Source organism: Melanotaenia boesemani, chromosome 23 (assembly GCF_017639745.1).
Source record: "Melanotaenia boesemani isolate fMelBoe1 chromosome 23, fMelBoe1.pri, whole genome shotgun sequence".
Classification (NCBI taxonomy): Eukaryota; Metazoa; Chordata; class Actinopteri; order Atheriniformes; family Melanotaeniidae; genus Melanotaenia; species Melanotaenia boesemani.
The window spans coordinates 16,659,171-16,665,170 of record NC_055704.1 but is presented as its reverse complement, the minus strand read 5'-3'; positions in this window follow the sequence as shown (position 1 = coordinate 16,665,170).

Sequence of the window (6,000 nt, the reverse complement as noted above, 5' to 3'; positions counted from 1 at the left end):
AAGTAAAAGGAAAGTCACTGTTAGCAGTTCCAGTATGTTATATACCTCTAAATGTGCATCAGCAGTACATACGTTGGCATGTGCAGTGTTATAATAACTGACAAAAACCATTGCCAAAAGCATTAAAATAAGCTGATTAAGTCACACAAATTAGCCTTTAATATAAACCTCAGTGTTAATGAGCCTTTACAATGTCAATGATTTTCTTTTAGCCAGGCAAAGTATCTGTGTGTAAATGCTGACAAAAATCTTTTAAGTTTGCTTCATCATATAAGATTAAAGTTTGTAGTTTGAAACAAGATTTCGTTATGTAATTCCTACTCTGGTAGTAGTCCATCTGGGACTTCTGTATTGGCACATACAATCACATGTGAGAGAATGTCAGTGTGTGGGCGACAGCAAGATGGAAAGAGTCAAGTGAGGGAACTTGTGTGTTTGCATTTTATGGGAGTCTACGCTTGTGTCTGTTAGCCTTTTATACTTTAGTAATTTAAAGCTAATTTATTTAAGAATTTAAGTTTGTAATTTCCAGTTTTTCACCTCATGGTTTGAATGGTTGTGCAACAGTCACTCTTGCTGCCAACACTTTTTTATATGTGAGTGTATTTGTATGTCTGTGTGCGGGGGCTGCAGCAAGCTGGTGAGTGGGCAGTTCACTGCCTTCCATTCTCTTCAATCAGACACTTCCATGCTGTTTGCTACCGAAGCCATTCACAGCCATCGCTAAATAGCCCCAGAAACAGGATGTAGGCCAAGCTGGAGCTGCTATTGCTTGGCCACAGGAAACCTGACCAGGTTCCAGCATTATGTAAACCTGCCAGATCACGCTGTGTAGTCATTTGTCGCATGCTTAATTTACATTTTTACTGGAGGAATGAAACACCGGAAGCTCTTCTTTTCTTCTCTCAACTGGAGCAGTGACAGAAGCTTAGAAAGGAGGAAATACCTGAAAAAAACTGCAGATCAGAGGCAGGCTGAGTGTTATGTCACCAGTTCAGAACTGCCATTGGATTCTTACACCTTCCAGAGCAGGAAACAAAAGGAAGGAGACTGAGAATACAGGCTGTACAGAGAAATATGTTCAAAAGATGTGGAGAGAAGTAACCACATTGTAAAAAATTCCTTCCCCCTCAACTATTACCCCCACCCAAAATACACTTATTCATACACAAGCATTTATTCATGACTTTTTGCATCAAAAACTTTGATTCTGAATCAGAGTACTTTAGGGGTGTCTTTGTAAACAAAATCAATCTTAGCTTATTTAAGTCATGACCATCGCTCTGAAGGCTTATAAAAACTCATGATAACATAATAGAAAGTCTTGGTGTTGGTATATAACTAAACTAAGCAGACGTGTCTTTTATCAGCTTGTCATAAACTAAAAGCTCCTGAGGTGATAATACCATGCAGGCCACAACTTAGAACAGTAAAACAAAAGAGGCTGCCTGCAGGAAAACACTCTGCTGGATCATTCCTGTCTTCAGCTGTGTCCAGCTTTTCAGTTGCACGTGTGTCCAGATGTTTCTGGCCATTAACTCGGTGCGTGTGGGCCACAGCGGGAGAGCTGACAGATCACCTCTTGCACACAGGATGCCACCTAGTGATGAAAGCTTACAGGACATTGAGGCTGAAGAGGGTGACGATCCGATAACCTGGCTTTTAGCTGCATTTCTCGGCTATTAATGGAATACAGAAACCAATATGTCAATGCACTGCTATCACTTGCAGCAATGATTAAAAAGCAATCATTAATACTGCCACACATATGTGTGTGTGTATTTATATATGTTTTTTAAAAGAAGAGGAAGTAATAAAATGTATAAACTAAAAAGATATTCAAATAAATAGATAATTTATTCTTACAAAAAAACATGCAAATTGGGCTTATTATTTGTGTAAAGCTGTAGTTCTGATTATACTATTTCATACATTCTGGTTCTGTTGCTTTATTAAATTTAAAAACAGCCAGTTGTAGGAAGTTTTAGCACTGCAGCTTCAATAGGGAATGAGTGGCATGTCACTGGACCAACAGCTCTACATGGCAGATATATGTCCAAAAGTGCTGAGCTGACGGTCAAGGCTTAGCTGACCCAGCAGTACTTCTCTCTCTCCCCCATCAGTCTGTCTGACTGCAGACTCATCAGCACAGCCTTTAATACAAAATGCACTCTCTTTCCTGGAAACCTCGCTGTCTGAGCCCCACTCTCTAATAAGAGAGAAAGTGTTCAGTTGATATTATTTTCGCTAAACTTCCCACTCTAAGCTGGTGCAACATTAAAACCTGCCTTGATAACAATCGTAATCATGAAGAAAGGATTTTGTTTTTACTCTGAGATTGTTGGACTGATCGTGAATCACCCCTTGTGCTGACCGAAAGTAGACCTGTGAGTTGCATAACTGCCATCAGTAGGGTGGTCAGCATGGCTAAGCTGCAGAGCCCTCCTGTGATCGCTGCTCTCTCTTTTCTGAAGTTCCCATCCAGAAGAAAACAGAGCCATATGAACCGATAACAGGCAGGAAATGAGTTCCACACAGAATGATACAGAAGCCCAGGCCTGTTTCATATCCAGTCTATTATAACAGAAGGAAAATAGACTTGATGCCTGTTGTTGCTGCAGTAGGCTGATTTCTGCTTTCATGTGGCCATGTGGCTTTGAAGGTTCATAAGAGACTCATGTCCTCTCTTATTATGTTGCAAAGGAACACATCCACTAAACCACCCAATAAAACAAGGATCAGACAGAGTCACGTTTAGGAAACTGGAGAAAGATGTGAGAAAGTTTTGGTGCCCCAGCTGCAGAGGGCTATATTTTGTGTGTGTGCAGCTATGTTAAAGTTAGACCATTTAGCAGATTAAGCACATTTTAAACAACAAAACAAATACCACAAATAGGACTAAATACATGCAAGATTATGCACCCATCCATCAATTAAAGTTTTCTATTCTGTATCACAGCCTATGCGTAGGTTGACTGCTGCTTGTCAAGTTAGTGAGAGCTAATAACCCGAAGTGGACAAAATGTCAAAAACAATAAAGAAGCAGGGGTAAAAACACAGCTGCACAGACAGCAGCTGCAGTGAAAAGTCTTTTATTTCAGCACAATGTTTTGCCCATAATAAACTCTGTCAAAGCAAAACTAAAGGGCCAACAACAGCACACTGAGATCACCAAGAGTAGCCCACAGTCAGATTGGTCTACATATTTCTGAGACTGCCCCCAAATGGCAGCAACATGTAAACAAGATTTTCTGAAGCACCAATGCAGAGCAACTGCAGATGCATGTTTAAGCTCTTTCTCTAAATGGGACAGTTATTTTAAAAAATTACTTTGAGGCAACAAACTGCAGGTTTATGGAGGTCATGAACTAGACAATAGGGAAAAATTTTCCCCTAATTTGTAGTTAGACTTCTTTTTGTTAACCGTAGGAGCTGCCCCCTGCCTGTTGTTAGATAAAATTTGGTTCCTTCTGCATTGGTTTTGTTTCACAGTAAGTTAATGTTTTTTTTTTTATTTAGACAGTGGATAAGATCCTAAACTGCATCTTTTATAATGTTTTACCCTATGATTGTTGATATTTCCGTTTGACACACATTGTTTTTGAAACTAAAAACTCTATTTTCTGATGATCATTATACCTTTTTTGTTGTTGAGATATCTGGTGGCTGTACAAGATGTTAATAAATACTAATCAGTGCCATAGTTACACAGTAAACGGACTATAGTTGTTTTTTACACATGAGCTATAGTCTTAAAATTATCTAGATATTTTCTGTAACAGTGAATTGTCTGCAACTTTTGCTACAGCCCTCTAGTAAAATCTATGGGACATGAGATCAGCAGCAAATAAGCTTGAGCATTTGTTGCTGCTTCTGGTGAGAGATGCATTTGCATAATTTTCCTTTCTTTTGACCTGTTTACTGCTTTCCACTTGCTCCCTTTTACTGTGTATTTTCAGATACACATGGTTTACCAACAACAGTGTCACCCACTATTTTTGGCATACTGTAAAGAAAAAATAACCACCAATTTCCATAGCGCACTTTTTACATTTTGCCTTATCTGCATTCTATACACACACCTGCAAAAAAAAAAAAAAGACCAAACTAAATTGTCTGCACATTTCTATCATCATTTTGTCAGCTATGATTGCTGACACGTGTAGCATCCCTGTTTACTTATATGAACACATTGTGTACATGTGACATCACATCTTCAGGGTCATATACTGTTCCCACTGGAATCTGATGGTGGTAACATAGAAATTATAATGTGAAGAACCATGCAAAAAAAAAAAAAAAAAAAAAAAAGAAAAATGAATGGAGCGGCATGACCTGCAGTGTGAATGTAACCTTAGGCTACATTTTAATGGGGGGAGGGGGTAAGGGAACTGGATAATAGACAGGGGGGCACTGGCTCAAAAGATGTTGAGAATCACTGATCTAGACTGTGTTGTCTGTCTGTGTGTAATCTCTTTACTCTCTTACACACCGCCACCTTGTTCCTGTTTGCCTTGTTTACACCCTCCAGTGTCAACACCACCTGAGTGCCATGGCAACAACACACTGCTATGAGAAAAGAGGAACACTGCTCTCCGCCTCCATTGGGGTTTTACAGCTGGTTTTAGAGAAAAGGTTTGGAAAACACTTTGAAGTTGGGTCCAGCAGTGTGAGAGAAATATGCTTTGATGTGGAAAGCCAGCTTGTGTTTTATATTACTAAAGGTGTTAAAATAGCTTGCTAATAAAATATACTGCTAATTCATGGCAAAACGTTTTCGCAGAGACACTGTAAAATAAGTCATCCTTTCACCAACGCAATGACTGATGCAGCTATTTTTACATTTTGAGGGTTCAATTTCTAATTCATCTAAAACAGAAGAATGAATTTAAACTCATGAGGATAAGCATGTGTTTGACTTTTGGTCCAGTGTATATCCACATACTTTGAGTTTACTCATGCATTATCTTAGGCTCTGAAAATATCCAAAGGCAATTCACATGAGTGTTTCAAATCTACCTTCTGCAAACATTCAATATCTGAGCTTCAGTAGTTTATAAGTTACGTTGTCACTGGGTTGAGATGGCGATACAAAGAAGTGGCAACATGCAGTATCCTCATAGCTGTCATAGCTATTATATATATTTTTTGTATCCTTTAGGAGTCTTAATACTGTATATTCCAGATTAATGTGGATGTTGATGTGGGTTATTTTCAAAGAAAAATGTACAAAATATAAGGCAGCGAGCCAAAGATGACTGTGGCGTGGGCCTTTATTTGCATGTGACATGTCAGGTTGTTGATATTTCACAAAAACCTTATTAGAATTGAGTGAAACTGTATTAACATCAACCCACAACAGTGAAAGTGGAAAAAAAACAGAGCTAAAGAGCAAGATTTTGGTGAAAACCATATTAACTTTATATGATTTTTTCTTATTTTTTCTGCTAGAACAGTTCATAACCTGCTGTCCTTGCCCTGTCTAAAGGTGGCGCCCATATATGGTTGGTTGGATGGATGATTTTCGGGCTTGTGGGGGACTGCTTGCCTCTGGGTGGCTGGTACTTGGCAGGGCTGGCGGCTGTTGTCCTTGGCCCTTTAGAGCCTCTGCTTCATGGCCCCAGGGGGCTCTGGATACGACCTTCCTCTGCTGTCTTCTGGGTAGGTGTGTGGTGGTCCCTGTGGTGGGCTGGCTGGGATTTGTGCTCTGGGGTGGCTGCTGGTCGTCCAGGTCTTGGGGCTCCCCAGTCTGCCTCTAATCTTTGCATCACTGAACATTTTCATTCCTTATATTTTGCACTCACATTCACTAACTTCCATACTTTTACAATCACTTTGTTATCTAGCTACAGTGATTTTTGGCATTTTGTTGCTATTGTTGTGATTGTTGTTAATTAATGTATCGCTCAATCTGTCTTTTTGCAAGTGCTCCTGATGATTATCAGCTTTGTTTTCTTGCAGAACCCATAGGATGTTTTTTGTTGTGTTTCGTTACAGGTG